General features: G+C 43.2%; 1 protein-coding gene across 1 annotated transcript in view; it reads right to left on the bottom strand.

Annotated features, from left to right (window-relative positions):
- TNFRSF19 (TNF receptor superfamily member 19) overlaps positions 1-6,497 on the bottom strand; it is a 96,547-nt gene extending 90,050 nt beyond the window's left edge. Inside the window, exon 1 of the mRNA XM_069601676.1 lies at positions 5,943-6,497. The gene's annotated coding sequence lies outside the window, so the exon portion shown is untranslated. The remainder of the gene's footprint in view (positions 1-5,942) is intronic.
- Between the last annotated feature and the right edge of the window lie 11,696 nt (positions 6,498-18,193).

The following is an 18,193-nucleotide window of genomic DNA, read 5'->3' on the forward strand; positions in this document are numbered from 1 at the left end:
TTTCTTCTGGCCTCCCTTTCTGCTTGGGACAGTAGCACATTACTTCGTTCAGACATTTTGCACCATCTCACGTGTGTGTGGCTGAGTTTCCCCTGAGCCCGCTAACTCTCCATGGACACGTCTGATACACACACACGGCCGCTGGCATTGCACATTCTGGCCTTGGATGCTAAATCGCTGCTCACTAGTTGTATGCCCTTGGAAAAGTTACTTGACCTTCCCAAACTTCTGCTTCTTCAACTGTGAAAGGCGTTGTTCCATTGGTCATTGTTCAGTAAGATAAGGGATGGAAAGAGCTCAGCCCAATGTCTGGCACACAGTCAGTGCTCACTAAATGGCAGCCTTTTGTAGGCACACAGTGCCAAGCATCAGAAATGTGTGATAACCCAAATGGTGCTTGATAGTGAGGAGCCCTGAACAGCTGCACTGTGGCTATTGAGTGCATTTTACTCTTTTTAACTTTTTGGCATGTGGGGTCTTAGTTCGTCGACCAGGGATGGAACCCACACCCCCTCAGTGGAAGTGTGGAATCTTAACCACTGGACTGCCAGGGAAGTCCCACATGCATGTGTTCTCAGTCACTCAATCCGACTCTTTGGGGCCCTGTGGACAGTAGCCCGCAGGATCCTCTCTTCATGGGATTCTCCAGGCATGAACACTGGAGTGGGTAGCCAATCCCTTCTCCAGGGAATCTTTCCAATCTGGGGACTGAAACTGTGTCTCCAGCATTGGCAGAAGGATTCTTTACCGCTGAGCCATCTGGGAAGCCCAGGGAAGTTCCACACTGGTTGTTATTAATGAATTGAAATTTTACTGACAAAGCCAAATTCTTTTTTTTTTTTTTTTTTTTTTTGGCTACTGGGGATTGATGGATCTTAGTTCCCTGGGACCAGTGATCAAACCCTGGTCCATGGCAGTGAAAGTCCAGAGTCTTAACCACTAGACCACTAAGCAATTCCCTGAAAGAGCCAAATTCTTATGAGGATTTTGGTAGAGGTATAGTTTTAAAGATTATGTCAAGAGTTGGCTTTCTGAAGCTAGTTTTAACAATAGCTAGGCTGATTTGAAGTGTATTTGTTTAGAATATGTTCCTAAAAAAGTTGAACCAATGAAGTTAACAAACCTCTTGGGAAAATAGTTTCCATGACAAGCTAGCTCACTGGAATAAAAGTTAATGGAAAACTGCTTGACTTTCAAGTAATTTCCAGCATACAACACTATTTCATGGGGGAAAGGAACAGAATGCAAGTCACATGAGAACTGTGAATTCTGTCTGTTCCTTCACAGTGCCTGGTGCATAGTAGGTACTCATTAAAAATTTGTTGAATGAATGAATAAATAGGGGTAAAAATCTCAAAGAGCTACAAAGTTTGCCAAATATAGTTAGGAAAATAAAGGGGAATATAACCAAGACCCAAATATTTAAGTAATTATCAGCACCCATCGCTGACCACTGATGTCAGACCATCTGTGTAGGGCGGGGGCCTGACAGGGAGCAACTTGTCCAAGTTAATAGCAAAGCAAGATCCAAAATCCAGGCTTCCTGACTCCTAATATAATCATCACCATACCAAGAATGCATAAATTAATACATGTGGCTTACGGCTTCCCTGGTGGCTCAGATGGTAAAGAATCTGCCTGCAATGTAGGAGAGCCAGGTTTGATTCCTGGGTCGGGAAGATCCTCTGGAGAAGGGAATGACAACCCACTCCAGTGTTCTTACCTGGGAAATCCCAAGGACAGAGGAGCCTGGTGGGCTATAGCCCATAGGGTCACAAAGAGTTGGATATGATTGAGCGACTAACACAGGCCAAGGAGGGTATTTATTCAGTTGATATAATGTCAAACTCATGACATCTATAGTGCAAAATTGCTGTAAGTTGCAGCAGGTGCACTGATCCTGGTGAGTTTATGACACCATGTTGGTCAAAATCTTCTGTGTTTATTGAGAGAAGAAACAAACCATGATGTTCCTTTTCTGCTTCCCAAGAAACACAGGGGACTGACTCCTCTGCACATGGTGGGATGAAGAAGCAGGCTTACTGGGCAGTATACCCCAAGGCTAGGCTGTAGGGCTGTCTAAGTCCTGGGTGCCACTGACAGGATGGAGAAAGCTGTATTTCTCAGAATGCTTCTCAGAGAGGGAGCAGGTTGTGTTGGAAGAATTGGTCTGATCAAGTCGCTCAGAACCCCCATGTTATCTCCCTCCGCCCCCTCATCAAAGGGCAGAGTTAAGTCACAATGGGTGATGCTGAAGTACTTTGCAAGCAAGGATGTGAGAGATGGTCAGGCTGGAGTGGTGATTTCAGCCAGTGAGTGGATCTGAGGGAGCATGCCCACCAGGGAGCCTCCTTACGCCCCCTTTCGTAGCCCATTCCTCTAAGTAGTGCTGACAACATGTTAAAGAATCACTCCTTAATGGTGCACTGGTTTCTGAAAGTTTCCAGGGTGTCCTGGACTGGCCCTGCTATCACAGAGAGTCTGACCAACTACACCAATGATGGATGCATGAGTGTGGTCCAGAACTGAAGCAGAGAAAGAATGACTTAGATCCCAAGGTCCTTTATAGTTGAAGATTCTAGGCCAACAATGGAAAATTTGATCAAAAAATTCTAATAACTCTCATAAAATATACCAAACAAAATTGTTTTAAAAGCTCATTCCCCCCCTAGAATTTTGGCTGTAATGTGTGCTAACAGTCAAGTTCAGCTCCATGCAATTCTTATAACAGAATTAACTGCCCAGCCCTAAAACAAAAGAACCTGAATTGAAATCAGACTCCAGTGGTGCACTTAATTAGTCCTGCGAGCTTGCACTTGATATTTAATCCCTCTGAGACTCACTTTTCTCATCTGTATAATTGCAGCAACAAAACCAATTGCTGGAAATTTAAATGAGATGGTGTCCTAAAAATACTGACAAAGTGTTTGACACACAAGTACTCCATAGATATGAGTGAATTAATAACTAGTGCATTAATAAATGCTAGTGAATGTTGCTAAGTAATAATCTGTAAAGCTTTATATGAAATCTTTATGAGGGTGATAACACATGAGAGACAGCTATTTGGCCTTAAGATCAGTATATATGTGAAAAATTTATAGTCAATAAATAAATTTATTCATGAGAGATATATTCTTTTTTTTTCCCAAGAAAAAAATCCCAGAAGGAGTTAGTGAAAACTTGCTCAAGAATTCTTAATATAATCAAATGTAATATGAAATGTATATTATGTATAAACCCATATTGAATCTGTAAACTGAAATCTCACAAAATCCCACTGGGACTCTCCAGGGAGGAATAACAACCTTTAGTTAACTATTGCATCAAACTTTTCACTTTTCACTGACATTCTCCAAGAAAGTATCGATTCCTTGGAAACACAAAAAGAATGTGCATATAATGTCAAAATATGTGCATAATATATATATGCCCACCTGTATCTACACACAGACACAAGTATATTTAATTCCACATTGCATAGATATATTAAATTTTTGTGAAAATTACTTTAAATGTTCTGGTAAATTATGTGTGGCAGTAATTGTGTTCAGACTGCTTAGAAACATAGAAGCAACAGCAATTGTTGGGAAATCAGAGGACTGGTCCAGTTGACTGACACATATCTCATGGAAACAAAAACTACACCGCAGAAGGAAGTGGTTATCTTGATCTTTCAAACTAACCCTGTTCTCCAGTCAGCAGTGCCTTTGTTTTAGCAGGTGTCGGAAAATATCCATGGTGAACTGGGAAGGACACAGGACCGAGACTTGGAAAACTGGCCACGTAACTTAATTAAGAAAGTCAAGTGACTTTTCCATAGTCCTAGTTTCCTCATCAGTACAATAGCTATAAAAATTCCACCCTGCTTATTTCAGGAGGACGATCTGGTCCACTCCCTCATTCCCCTCATGAGAACACTGGGGAGTGAAGTGAATCCCTTAAGGTCACATAGCTGCTCAGTGAGAGAATCAGGACTAGAAATAAGTCTTTTGAAGTCTTGGAGTTTCTGCAGTAACAAAGCTGCCATTGAAGCATCAGATAGGGAAGGGCTTTGAAGAATGTAATGTAAGGGTTTTCTTCAGTGGAAATCTTACCGATTTAAATCACAGTCAAAATCAACATAAAGCAATCAGTTCTGAGATGACTTTTAAGACTGTACCTGTACATTTAGCAACAGGCATCCTTCTTTTAAAATCAGATACAATCTGCTTCTTTTCTCAACCAAGACACAAGATGTAAACAATTCCCTGAATTAATTCATACCCTAAAGTGGATTTTCAATGACTTGACTTGCCCAAGCAAGCTCTCTGCAAAGCCTAAATTAATCAGATAATTGCCAATTCTCCCTTTTGTTTTCTGTTGAAAAAGTGTGTTTGTTAGAATGAGCCCAGTAGCAGAATAATAGTTATTAAAAAAAATTTTAAGTCCCAAATCTGAACTAAGTGATTGAGTTCTTAAGCACACTATTTCTTTAGACATCTTCTCCAGTCATTATTTTAAAAGTTTAATTTCCTTTATCCTAACGTGAAGATTATTGCTGTGGTGTGATGTAAAGAGGACTTTTTCAGCAAACAAACGAAAAAAAAAAATCAACCTAAGCTGATCATTCAGGATTTTGTGAACATGCTTTGTCATATTGTCAGTAAAACAAAAATTTAAATGCCTCTCTTGGCATGACTAAAAACAGGAGTTAAATCTTTTACATTCTTACTGATACATCTTAAAAATAAAGTCAGTTTGGTATGGTTTTAAATAATCTCCACTTAACAGCTATCAGTTTTAAAATTAAGTAAACAATGCTAATTATGCTCCTTCAAATATCAACAGGAAAATTTAGAAAGTAATTTAATTAATTGGCTCTGAAAAATTAATTACACATGAAATGAGGCTCATTAGGCCCTTCCGGTCTCATCAGAATTTCTGACTAAAAAATAACTGATCTCATCACTTGTACTTGCTTTGTGGTTCGGCTGGCATTAAATAGACTACTGTGATGATACCTACTCTACCCAAGTAAAACTAAGACCAAAACATTAAAATGAGCTAATATGAACATGGTGCTCTTACATTTCCACTGTGCATGCGTGATCATTGAATTGACAAGTTAACTTGGAAATTCAGCACAGCCATATACTTTGGTTTTGCCATACTGAGCGTAAACTAAAGGGAAAATGGGACTAAAAACTGCGTAACATTGTAACTGTTGATCATCCAGTTTTCATAAACAGTTGGCAAATTTTAACTCATAACAGCTGTCACTGCATTAAAAGTACATGTCAGTTTAGGAATATTAACCTCCGGGATGTGTCTGCACTTGAGGCTTGTGCAAAGGTTCCAGAAGATCACCAGAGGATTTCTTTTTAAACCAAACTCAGCACAACCTAACCCTCCCTGTCTGACAGTTCTTAAGTTTTACCCAGAAAAGGGCTTTAATCGTACTTGAATGGCTCTCCAGTGCTTCCTTGGAGGGGACATACTGCATAAGGAAATGTATTTCTTAGGCCGGCGTCTTGGAGGTGAGAGAATAAAGAAACAGTATTACCAGAGATGCAGTGCTCTTTTCTATGAGAAAACAGGAAAGCATTGGCATCCATGGAGTCCCTCCGCCTGTTTACTGGGTAAAGCAACTTGTAAATACTTAGAGCAATAACAGCCTGCAGACCTCGGGCTCTGCAGCGGCGAGGGAGATGGCTCAAGTTAGCTCCCTCCCCTTCGGTCCTGTTGGAACAACTCATTTCCAAGTAAAATGTGCGCGGCAGATTGCAAACCCTTTGTACAAACTACCAAACCGACCCCGGAGTATCGGATTTCCTTTCATCCACGCACACACAGAGTACTCAAGGACAGAAATGCTCGTGGCCCCCTAGACTAAAACCCTCTTTTCCGAGAACACGCAGGAAAAGTGCACCGAAAGCCACAACAAACAGAAATCGCTGTACCTTCAACGTGCTGAAGTCTTTCCAAGGACTCACCACCCTTTTCGGCAACTGAGTTTCTCCTTGGCAGCCCTTCTGCGCCCAACTCTTGTACCTTCCCAAAAATGTATGTCGGCACAAGCCCAGACGAAACCTCCAACCCGGGAAAAGAAAATGAAGCCTGCAGATCAAAGGCAGACGAGCAGGGAGATGAAATGCCCGTAATCTGATCGGTGATCAGTCGCCGCACATCAAAGGCAGGCCAAGTGGCTCTGTGTGTGTGTGTGTGTGTGTGTATGTGTGTGTGTGTGTGTGTGTGTGTGTGCGCGCGCGCGCAGGGCTCTAGGAACGCTCCTTTCAAGCAGGTAGCCGCCCCCGCGCCTCCCCGCCCTCGGATTCTTTTGTTTGACCCGGATCCCGTCGTTCTCCTCGTCCCTGGCACCCAGGAGGCCCCCGCGGTGCCCCCCAGCCCGGGCTGAGTCTGGGCCCGCGGCGCTCGGGCCCCCGCGCTGCGCCCGGGCTGCGCGCTGGGAGCCTCGCCTGGTGCCAGCCGGCCGCGCCGGGGCCCTTTCATCTCGCGGAGCCGCGGGTCCCATGACCTCACCGCCTCCTGGCAGGACGGCCGCTCGCGGGGAGCGCGCCCGGGGGCAGGGCAGCCGCCTCCGATCTCGCCGCGCGCCCGCGGCCCCGGCGGCAACGCATGGCCGCTGCAGCGGGGCCACCCCATGGGGAGCGGACCCCGAGCCGTCCCGGCTGCCAGAGACACAGCCTTTACCTGCCCGCGGTGCGTCCCGCAGAGCCGGCGTCCAGTGTCCAGGATGGTTCCGAGAAGCAGTGGGGACCCTGAGGGAGAGGGTGACCTCTCTCTTCAAAGGCTGTTCCCGGCGTTCCCTGTGACCAGTCCTTACGGATTTTGAGTAACCTGTCTTTTCCTTGCAGCTTAAATTATTAGACATTGCCAATATTAATCACCGGCGCTTTAATCAAAGACGTTAACGAGCAGATAACTTAAGTTACCCAGTGTTTTGATATCTCTCACCCTCTCACTTAAGCCACTGGGCCCGACACAGTCTTGATCTCAGTTTAGGATTCAGAAAATTAGATTTCAAAACTACGTGTACTTCTTAGATAGGTGTAATTCATTAACACCTACTGAGTATTTAAAATTCACAAAAGAAGGACTTCCCTGTTGGTCCAGTGGTTCCCAGTGCAGGGCACCTGGTTTGATCCCTGATGGGGGAACTAGATCCCACATAACTAAGGCCTGGCCCAATTAAATAAATATAATAAATATTAAAAATACAATTCACAAAAATAAAAAAGGCTGTGTTCCTTGCCTTTTAGGGCCATTTCTCCTAAACCCATAGTTTGGACTCCTAACTCACTAAAAGTCATCACATAGTCCATTTATTCATATTTTAACCTGAAACTTATTACATATTATTTAGAATTGTCTGACTATCCTTCCTGAACAACAGCAGATTCAATAAGTTTATTTTTAGTATTTATGAAAATAGAAAATAATTTCAAAATTTCATCTTACAATCCAGGATACAGTGCATTTCTGAATTCCAGGCCACTCTTCTATGGCCTGAAGGAAATTTTTCTGTTTTCTAATGGCAGCTTGCCAACCTTTAGAAGTCAGTTGAAAATATTTTTGTAAAACTTAGAAGACAATGGAATTTATATAAGTTATATACTCCTCTTCCTAATAAATTTCATCTAATTCTTTCCTCATGTGATTTTTGTAAATGTGGTTTATGGTATGTTTATTTCCAGATGTCTGAGATTCTCAGATTTTGATAGCAAAATTTTTGGTTTCCACAGTTGAATTCAGTATTTAACATTTAAGTAATCATTTCCCCCAGCATTTCTTTTACAATTTTCTTCCCCCACAGGTCATTTCTCAAAGATGCTTAGAGCTCAGATAGTATATGATCAAGGTATGATTTCCTATGACTTCTCAAAAGTACACCAGGAAAACTCCTGTGATGCTTGGGCTCCACAGAATACACAGAGAATACCAAAAAGGACAAAATACTTCCCAGTGGCCATGTGTTCATCTCTTCTCTGAGTTAACCCAGCCTTGCCCCTAGTGTGAAATCCATATTCCACCAAGCAGCCCTCAGAAGTTATGTTTCCTGATGCACCAACATAGTGATTTATAAGCCCTAGATGCGAAGAAGACGCAGGTTCAATCAGGAAGATCCCCCTGAGGAGGAAATGGCAACCCACTCCAGTATTCTTGCCTGGGAAATTCCATGGGCAGAGGAGCCTGGAGGGCTACAGTCCATGGGGTTGCAAAGAGTTGGACAAGACTGAGCAACTGACGATACATAGACACACACACATGCTCTGTGAGGCTCTTCGGATAAACATGTAAAATCCTAATGTATTGATAGAATTCAACACCAATGGTAATTAGGTGAGGGGCCGAGTCGGGATTCTGACACTTCCAATGGAACCTGCATTTGAAAGCAAGGACTTCAGTGAAAACCACTCAAGTGATCCTCCGTTTACACGAACCTCACCAAGGAAGATCTGTAGTTCAGAGTAGGTCTAGAAATGTGACGATGATGACGCAATGATCTGCGCATGCCCAGTTGTGTCTGATTCTTCGCAACTCCATAGACTGTAACCCACTAGGCTCCTCTGTCCATGGGATTCTCCAGGCAAGAATACTGGAGTGAGTTGCCATGCCATCCTCCAGGAGATCTTCCCGACCCAGGGACCGAACCCAGGTCTCCCATGTTGCGGGTGGATTCTTTACCACTGAGCCACCAGGGAAGCCTAGCAATGTGGTATCATCTCCAAAGGAGGAGTTTATTCACCCAGTGGCTGAGAATTATTTTGAGTTGTTTCTCTTGTGGCCGAGAGCCCCCAACATGCGAGACGACAGGAAGTGAGGTTAGGACCACCTATGTCAAGAGGAGAAGAGTGTGGCTGAAGGCCGCCTGGAAGGAGGCTTGACCTCCTGACCCAACCCACCAGGGCTGTGCCCACGGAGGCTCCTGCAATATGGAGACGTGGCCACACGTGGTTGCTTCTGCAGGGCTCCAGGAAGGGGACCCCCTGCACAGCTTTCCTCTCTCTCCTCTGGGCATCTTAGATTTGAGAAATTAAGTCATACGCTATGACAATAAGAAATATGTCAGCCCCGGGTCTGTTATGATCCGGTTGAACAATACGGAGTTGAAGTCTTGTTTCTGATCCCTAGAGCCATGTCCCGTGAAGACGGCATATCTCCTTCTCCTCCCCACGTCCTGTCTCTACCACCTGGCTGTGTCGTGGGGCTGGACCAGTATTGATACATTGTTGTTATTATTTGAGATTTATTTATTTGTTGGCTGTGGTGGGTCTTCACTGCTGCACATGGACTTTCTCTAGTTGGGACATGTGGGCTTTCTCTAGTTGCCGCGAGCGGGGGCTACTCTGTGTTGTCCTATGTGGGTTTTCTCATTGCGGTGGCTTCTGCGGCTGCAGAGCGCAGGCTCTGGGAGTGTGGACTTCAGTAGTGGCAGCGCATGGGCTCAGTAGTCGTGGCACACAGGCTCAGCTGCTCTGTGGCACGTGGGATCTTCCCGGAGCAGGGATTGAACCAGTGTCCCCCACATTGCAAGGCAGATTCTCAACCAATGGACCATCAGGGAAGACCTGAAGTCCCTACCTCACACTAAAGGCGACTCATTGTGTTGTGCAGTTCTTACAGATTTTAACAAATGCATAGTGTCCTGTTTCAGATGGAATAGTTTCACTGCCATTACAGAATTGTACAAAGGAGTTGTATAGATTTTGACAAATGCAATGTCCTGTGTCATACGTAGAATTCTGATTGAGAGTCCACTGAACCTTTAGATCACACTAGGAAAAGCTGACATCCTAAAGTGGATCTCCCTATTCAAGGACTTAGAATACCTCTCCATTCATTTAGATCTTCTTTGAATTCTTTAATCAGAGTTTTGTATCTTTCCTTGTATATATAATACGTTCGAAATATTTTATATCTAAATATTTTAGTTTTGGGGGGTAGGTTGTTAAGATAAATGACATTGTGTTTATAATTTCAAGGTTCAATTGTTCAGTGGTTGTATATAGGAACGCAATTGACTTTTGTGTATTATATCCTGCAACCTTGCTCTTATCACTTATTTGTTCCAGGAATTTTTCCATCATTTATTTGGGTCAGTTCTTTGGGATTGTCTATAAATAATCATGACATCTGTGAACAGAAAAAAAATTTAATTTCTTCCTTCTTAATCTGTTGACTCAGAAATTGTAAATGTGTATTGCAAGCTCAAATGTACTGCATGTGTGCATGCTAAGTCATTTAAGTCATGTCCGACTCTTTGCAACCCCATGGACTGTAGCCCTCAAGGCTCTTCTATCCATGGCATTCTCCAGGCAAGAACACTGGAGTGGGTAGCCATTTCCTTTTCCAGTGCATCTCCGCAACCCAGGTATCAAACCCACAGTCTCCTGCATTGGCAGGGGGATTCTTTATCACTAACGCCACCTGGAAACTTTCCTTTTCTCTGAAGAATTTTTTGATGATTTTTTGCTTTTCCTTTCAACATTTTAAATATTTCACCCCACTCTCCTTTTGCTTTCATAGTTTCTTATCAAGAATCTGATGCAATTCTTCTCCTTGTTTCTTGATAAGGAAAGTGTTTTTGCTTTGATTTTTGTTTTTAGATGTCTTTCAAGAGTTTGTCTTTTGTTTTCTATGGTTTAAATAGGATATGCCTATGCGTAGATTTTTGTGTGTTTATCCTGACTGGTAGATTCTGAGTTTCCTGGATCTATGGTTTGGTGTTTATCATTAATTTTGGACAATTCTCAGTGGTTATTATTTATTTAAAATATTTCTCCTGTTCCTTTCTTTCTTTCTTCTGCTGACATTCTCATCACTAGTGAGTTGTGCCTTTTGTAGTTATCCCATAAGATTTTCTTCATTTTTTTCTTTGCATTTTCACTTGGAAGTTTCTACTGATATTTCTTCAAGTCCATTGATTGTTTCCTTCACTGTGTCCTGTGTATTGATGAACCTACTGAAGGCATTCTTCATTTTGGTTGCAAAGTTTTTGATTTCTAGCATATCTGTTTTATTTTTAAATTTATTTTTAAGATATTTATTTGCTTGGCTTTCTTGGGGCCCCAGTTGCAGCAGATGGGGTCTCCACTGCGTCATGCGGGACCTTCTGTGCAGGGCATGGACTCCCTAGTTCTGGTGTGCAGCCTTCGGTAGCTGTGGCCCATGGGCTTAGTTGCTCTGCAGCATGTGGAATCGTAGTTCCCCAGCCAGGGATTGAACCACATCCCCTGCATTGCAAGATGGACTCTTAACCACGGGACCACCAGGAAAGTCCCTTTCTCTTTTAGAGTTTCCATCTCTCTGCTTACATCTGTTCTTATCTCCTTTTTCCATCAGAGTCCTTAATATATTAATCACAGCTTAAGTCACTTCAGTCGTGTACAACTCTTTGCTACCCTATGGACTGTAGCCCACCAGGCTTCTCCGTCCATGGAATTCTCTAGGCAAGAATACTGGAGTGGGTTGTTGTGCCCTTCTCCAGGGGTCTTCCCAATCCATTGATCAAACCCATATCTCTTACATCTCCTGCATTGGCAGGTGAGATCTTTACCAGTAGCACCACCTGGGAAGCCCATATTAATCACAGTTAGTTTAAATTTCCTATGTGATAATTCTTGGAGAAGGCGATGGCACCCCACCCCAGTACTCTTGCCTGGAGAATCCCATGGACGGAGGAGCCTGGTAGGCTGCAGCCCATGGGGTTGCGAAGAGTCAGACACGACTGAGTGACTTCACTTTCATGCATTGGAGAAGGAAAATGGCAACCCATGCCAGTGTTCTTGCCTGGAGAATCCCAGGGACGAGGGAGCCTGGGTTGCCGTCTATGGGGTTACACAGAGTCGGACACGGCTGAAGTGACTCAGCAGCAGCATGTGATAATTCTAAAACTGCATCATGTCTGAGTCTAGTTCTGAAGCTTGCTCTGTCTCTTGAGACTGTGCATTATCTTGTGTTTTGACAGCCCTTATGATCTTTTGTTGAAAGCTGGACATGATACATGCGGAAATTAGACTGCTAATGGAATGTTGAGAACATACAGAAAGATTCAGTAAGGAATGTCTTTGGAATAATACCACAGAGAGAGAGATTTTCGCTTCATCAGGAAGTATGATTTTAGATAAAGAAAAGTAAAAGTCTACTTTAAGAAAGGCTGATCTAAAGCCAAACTATTTAATGAAATTGAAAAAGCACCTAGCATAATGTTGGTGGCATAAAACACACAGAATAATGATAATTGCTGTATAAAGTCAGGAAAAGATAGAATTTATTCTTAAAAAGAAGTGTAATAGAGTAGTTCTGCAAAATAAAACTGAATTACAAAGTAAAATGGTAGAGTGAATGGATAACCATTCGTGCTTACACACTTTTTCTTGCCTTCCTGCATTACTAGGGTTTCTGTTAGGGTGTCGAATTGGAGCGGGGAGAGAAGACATCCTTGCTTTTGTCCTAGTGTCAAGGAGAAACCATCCATCTTTCAGCAATAATAATAATAATAAGCAATAATGATAATAATAATAATAATAAGTTCAATGGCAGCTGTCAGGATTTCTGTCCTGGCTTTTGTTTCCCATCAGGTTGAGGAAAGCCTCCTCTATCCTTAATTTTCTAATGTATTTTTAAATCATAAATAGATGGCTACTTTTGTGACACACTTTCTGTGCGTCTATTGAGATGACTACATGGCTTTTCTTCAGTTTGTATGGTGAATTACACTGATTGATTTTTAAATGTTGGGTGAGGTCAGTCTTACATTTGCAGGACTTGGCTGTGCTGTCTGAGCTTTTTAATATTTTGCTGGAATCAGGTTTTTTTTTTTTTTTGCATTTATGTTCATGAAAGATAGTGATCGCTCATTTTCTTTTCTTATAATGTCTTTGTTTGATAATGCCAGCCTCATAAAATGGGTTGGAAAGTGTTTCATCCTCTTCCATTTTCTATGAAAGTTTGTGTAAAATTGCTATTCTTTATTCCCTAGATATAAAATGAAAGTCCCTCAGCTATGTCCGACTCTTTGCGACCCCATGGCCTATACAATCCATGGAATTCTCCAGGCCAGAATACTTGAGTGGGTAGCCTTTCGCTTCTCCAGGGGATCTTCCCAACCCAGGGATCGAACCCAGATCTCCTGCATTGCAGGCAGATTCTTGACCAGCTGAGCCACAAGGGAAGCCCAAGAATACTGGAGTGGGTAGCCTATCCCTTCTCCATGGGATCTTCCCAACCTAGGGATCGAGCCCAGGTCTCCTGCATTGTGGGCAGATTCTTTACCAGCTGAGCCACAAGGGAAGCCCAAGAATACTGGAGTGGGTAGCCTGTCCCTTCTCCAGCAGATCTTCCCAACACAGGAATCGAACCGGGGTCTCTTGCATTGCAGGCGAATTCTTTACCAACTGAGCCATCAGGGAAGCCCAGATATAAACTTACCTTCTCATAAAGCATGCACTATGCAGTTGCTATTTTAACTTGTGAAAAATGACTGCATTGTAAATCTTTCCTAACTTTGTTTAAGATCATAGCCTATAGGTTGTATGAGCCTCAGAGTTTAGTCTCTAGTTTCCAGCTTCATAGATCATTGTGTGCGTGTGCATTCTTAGTTGCCAAGTGGTGTCCGACTCCTTGTGACCCCATGATCTTGTGACCCCTTGTGACCCCATGTAGCCTGCCAGACTGTGTCCATGGGATTTTTCAGGCAAGAATACTGGCGTGGGTTGCCATTTCCTTTTCCAGGGGGTCTTCCCGACCCAGGGATTGAACCTATACAAGTAAGAGATGCATACATTGTTGGAAGAAGATATAAGGAATTTTTCAAAAAAGAAACTGTTCTAGTCAAGTTTTCACCTTCTAATGTGTTAACTGGAGCCACATTGCTTAAGTGAATGGTTGCTCATGCCAGGGTGTGCTGGCTTGAATTTCAGTATTTCCACATGAAATTCTGAGTGTCAATAAGTCACTTTATTTTTTATTTTTTAATTTTTAGTTTTACTTTATTTTACTTTACAATACTGTATTGGTTTTGCCATACTTGACATGAATCTACCACGGGTGTACATGCGTTCCCAAACATGAACCCCCCTCCCACCTCCCTCCCCATAACATCTCTCTGGGTCATCCTCATGCACCAGCCCCAAGCATGCTGTATCCTGCATCGGACATAGACTGGTGATTAAGTCACTTTAAACTTCAGATTCCTTATCTTTAAAACGTGGGGCAATAAAACTCCCTAGAGTTTTTGTTCACCTTAGAATAGTACTGGCATGTAGTAAGTATGGAGCACATCTTAAGTCCCAGCTATTTAATGTGTTGCCAAAAAAAAGAGTCATTTCTGACTGTATCAGATGAGAAAAAAATTGTCTTTGGAAGAGAAAAGCACACTGTATTCTGCTTTTTCTAAGCATTTCCCGTGTTGAAGTCAAAAGATATTTTTGCATTTTGGCAAACAACATGTTTTATAGCTTTGAATATGGACAACTTGGATTTTTAAAAATTGCCACTGTGGTATTTTCATACTGTTCATGGGGTTATCATGGCAAGAATACTGGAGTGGCTTGCCATTCCTTAGCTCCAATACTTTGGCTACCTGATGTGAAGAGCCGATTCATTGGAAAAAATCCTGATGCTGGGAAAGATTGAGGATAGGAGGAGAAGGGGGAGACAGAGGATGAGATGGCTAATAGCATCACTAACTCAATGGACATGAATTTGAGCAAACTCAGGTATAGTGGAGGACAGAGGAGCCTGGCTTGCTGCAGTCCATCGGGTCATAAGGAGTTGGACACAACTTTTATTGACTGAACAACTGTGATATTTTAGTATCATACCTTCAAAAAGTCCAAAGCGTATTATGACAGTTTTCAGGGGGGATACTTCATTCATGTTAGAGGTTAAGGATTCACCACTCTAGATGAATGCTAAGATTAACAATGTTCTCTCAAAATAAGAAGTGAAAGTGTATATATTGTGTATAAATTTCAGACAATTAAAGGGATTTTCACACACTGGGACAGCTAGACAGTGAGTGAGTCCTCCCTATTGGAGGGACAGAATGCCCACCATCAGCGAAGGATGTCTGGTCCTTCACCAGTCAAGGGTATGGTGGAGGGCAAGAGTCACAACGGAGAGAAGGAGGAATCCTGGGAACACAGTAGAGGTGGTCTGTGTGTTGGGGTTTGGGGGCAGCTTTGTGTTGTAAGTCTGCCATCTTGGAGTGGTACAGGCTTCCTAGACAGAGGGCACAAGCCTGGAGATGCTAGAAGTCACAGAACTTCATGTGCTAAGACTAAGGGTATGGTCTGGAGGGATGCACATGGCACGATGAATAGCAAAGACCTCAGCCAGTGAAAGATAGAGGAAGTCCAACTGCTAAAAGGTCAGAAGTGAAGGACCCTGGGGCCCAATATACCCGGAACACCACCAGGACAAGAGTCTGTGATCAGAGGCAGAAAAGTGTCCAGTGCTGCTCAGATGCCTTGATCATCTGACAGCTCCTTTGGGGTCTCCAAGAGGTGGAGGACACGGTGGAACTCTCCATTTCCGTGTGCATTCTGCAGAGCTATTAGCAACATCTCCTGGTTAACTACCTCCCTTCAGCCTTGTCCTCTGCTAGGTTCATAATCAACTCCCTCAGTACACGGGCCAGGAGACCAAGGGGCTGAAAAGATATATCAGCCTTCCACAGTCACATGGCTAAAATCAGTCTCAGGAGTGTATAACTCCAATGCTGTGTTCTTTTACAAGATCACGGTATTTCACTATTTTTCTGTTAATTAAATGTCTTTCTAAAACCCTGCTTAAGTTTTCACAAGTAGGGAGTCCTGCCAACCTAAGTGTTAATAGCCTCTGTAAATTACTGGGGCTTCTTGGGCTGTAGAAATGCCCACAGGAGGCTTATGTGTCCTCCTGTTAAAAATGTTAAATTTCAAGCACTGTTTTTTTTTTCTGATTACAAAAACTATATATTTGGTTTAAAAAACTGGATAAGTACACAAAAGAAAAGTAAAAAGATATTATCCATTTCATCCATAATCCTGATTTAATCTTCTTTATAAAAATTATATGGATTTAAATGATTAAAGCAAGAAGCTTTTCATTACTGGCAAACCCTGAAAGGAGAAGGCATCTAGCAAGCAGGTTTCTGATGAGGTTGTTCTTCCTCTCCTGTTTGTTTAACCTTCTGGTCGGGATCTGAAGTGCTACTTCAGTGTGATATTTAATACAGGAAATCCTGGGCCCTGCTTTATCTCATAATCACATCTACAAGCAAAGCTTTAGGGAACAAATGTCTCTGACAATCCCTCCCTTCATTGGGAACGTCTCTGACACTGGGTGGGGGGTGGATTGCAAAACAAGACACTGTCCTCAAACGAGGTTCCTGAGAAAAAGGTCTCTTGTGCTGGAATTCGAATAGAAATTGCACCATTTCCTCTTGAAAGGTCTAGCAGGAAAAGAGAAACATGGCTCAGAGATCAGAACATCAGTACAGGAATCTATAATAAAGATTCAAAGGACACGGAATGTGTCCAGTGGAAAGGAACTGCTTCCTCTCCTTCCTTCTTTCGATGCTAATCCCATTACACAGGCTGACTCTGCCAGCCCTGCCGTGGGAGCCCTTCCAAGTGTGTGTCTGTGCAGGTTCACACACTGCACACATACATCATGCACACACACCACGTGCAACACCACACCATGCCTACACCACACGCACTGCATGCAGACATCTGCCATGCTGTGCACACACCACGGTGTACACACCACACACGCTGCACACACACCACACTGTGCACACACACCATAGCGTGCCTACACCACACACGCTGCACACACACACACCACACTGTGCACACACGCTGCACACACACCATAGCGTGCCTACACCACACACGCTGCACACACACCACACTGTGCACACACGCTGCACACACATACCACTGTGCACACACACTGTGCACACACACCATAGCATGCCTACACCACACACACTGCACACACACACCACACTGTGCACACACACTGCACACACACCATAGCGTGCCTACACCACACATGCTGCACACACCACACTGTGTACACACACTGCACACACCACACTGTGCACACACTGCACACACACCATAGTGTGCCTACACCACACACACTGCACACACACCATAGCGTGCCTACACCACACACACTGCACACACACCATAGCGTGCCTACACCACACACACTGCACACACACCATAGCGTGCCTACACCACACACACTGCACACACACACCACACTGTGCACACACCATGTACACACATACATATTTTTTTAAAACAAAATGTGGTTATGCTATCCTTCCCGCTATTGTTTTAAAACTTACCTTTTGTACACTAAATGTATCAGAATGCTTGCATGGTGTTTCCTTATTAGTGGATATTAAGTTATTCCCAATTATTTTGTTATTGTAAATGGTACCATAGTTAATATCTTTGCCAACACATGCTAATATTTCATTAGGCAAGATTCCTAGAACATCGCTAGGTCAAGTGATATGCAGTCAGCGTCTTAGGGTATCACTGCAGTACCCTCCAAAAAGGTTGGATCGTTTAGCATTATCACCAGCAGCATATGAACATGACCTCTTTACTCCATCCTTCACCTTTGCTTCATGCTGAAATTTATCAGTATTTTCCACTTTTTGTCAACTAGATAGGTGAAAAGTATTATTGCATTGTCTTATTTTGCATTCTGTATTAATTACAAGCGAAGTTAGGCCATGTTTCACATATTTATTGATCATTTGTATTTCCACTATTGTGGGCTTCCACTCTTTCCTGAGCTTCCTCAGGTGGCTCAGGAGTAAAGAATCCAACTGCCAATGCAGGAGATGTGGGTTCAATTCCTGGGTTGGGAAGATCCCTCGGAGAAGGAAATAGCAACCCACTCCAGCGTTCCTGCCTGGGAAATCCTATGGACAGAGGAGCCTGGCGGGCTACGGGTGCGGGGGGTGGGGGGTGGTCACAAAAGTGTCAGATGCGACTCAGTGACTAAACAATAACAACAACAAAATTGCTGTAGACTAGGATTCGGCCCCATGTTGGCGAGACCTGGTTTTTTCTCTTCTCAGCCATGAGACTGGTATACTTTAGAGAAGTCCCCCAGCCTCTCTGATGAGAGCAGTCCCCTCAAGCTTGTTTCTGGTTCCTAAAACCCTAGGGAT

This window comes from Ovis canadensis, chromosome 10, assembly GCF_042477335.2.
Source record: "Ovis canadensis isolate MfBH-ARS-UI-01 breed Bighorn chromosome 10, ARS-UI_OviCan_v2, whole genome shotgun sequence".
Taxonomy (NCBI): domain Eukaryota; kingdom Metazoa; phylum Chordata; class Mammalia; order Artiodactyla; family Bovidae; genus Ovis; species Ovis canadensis.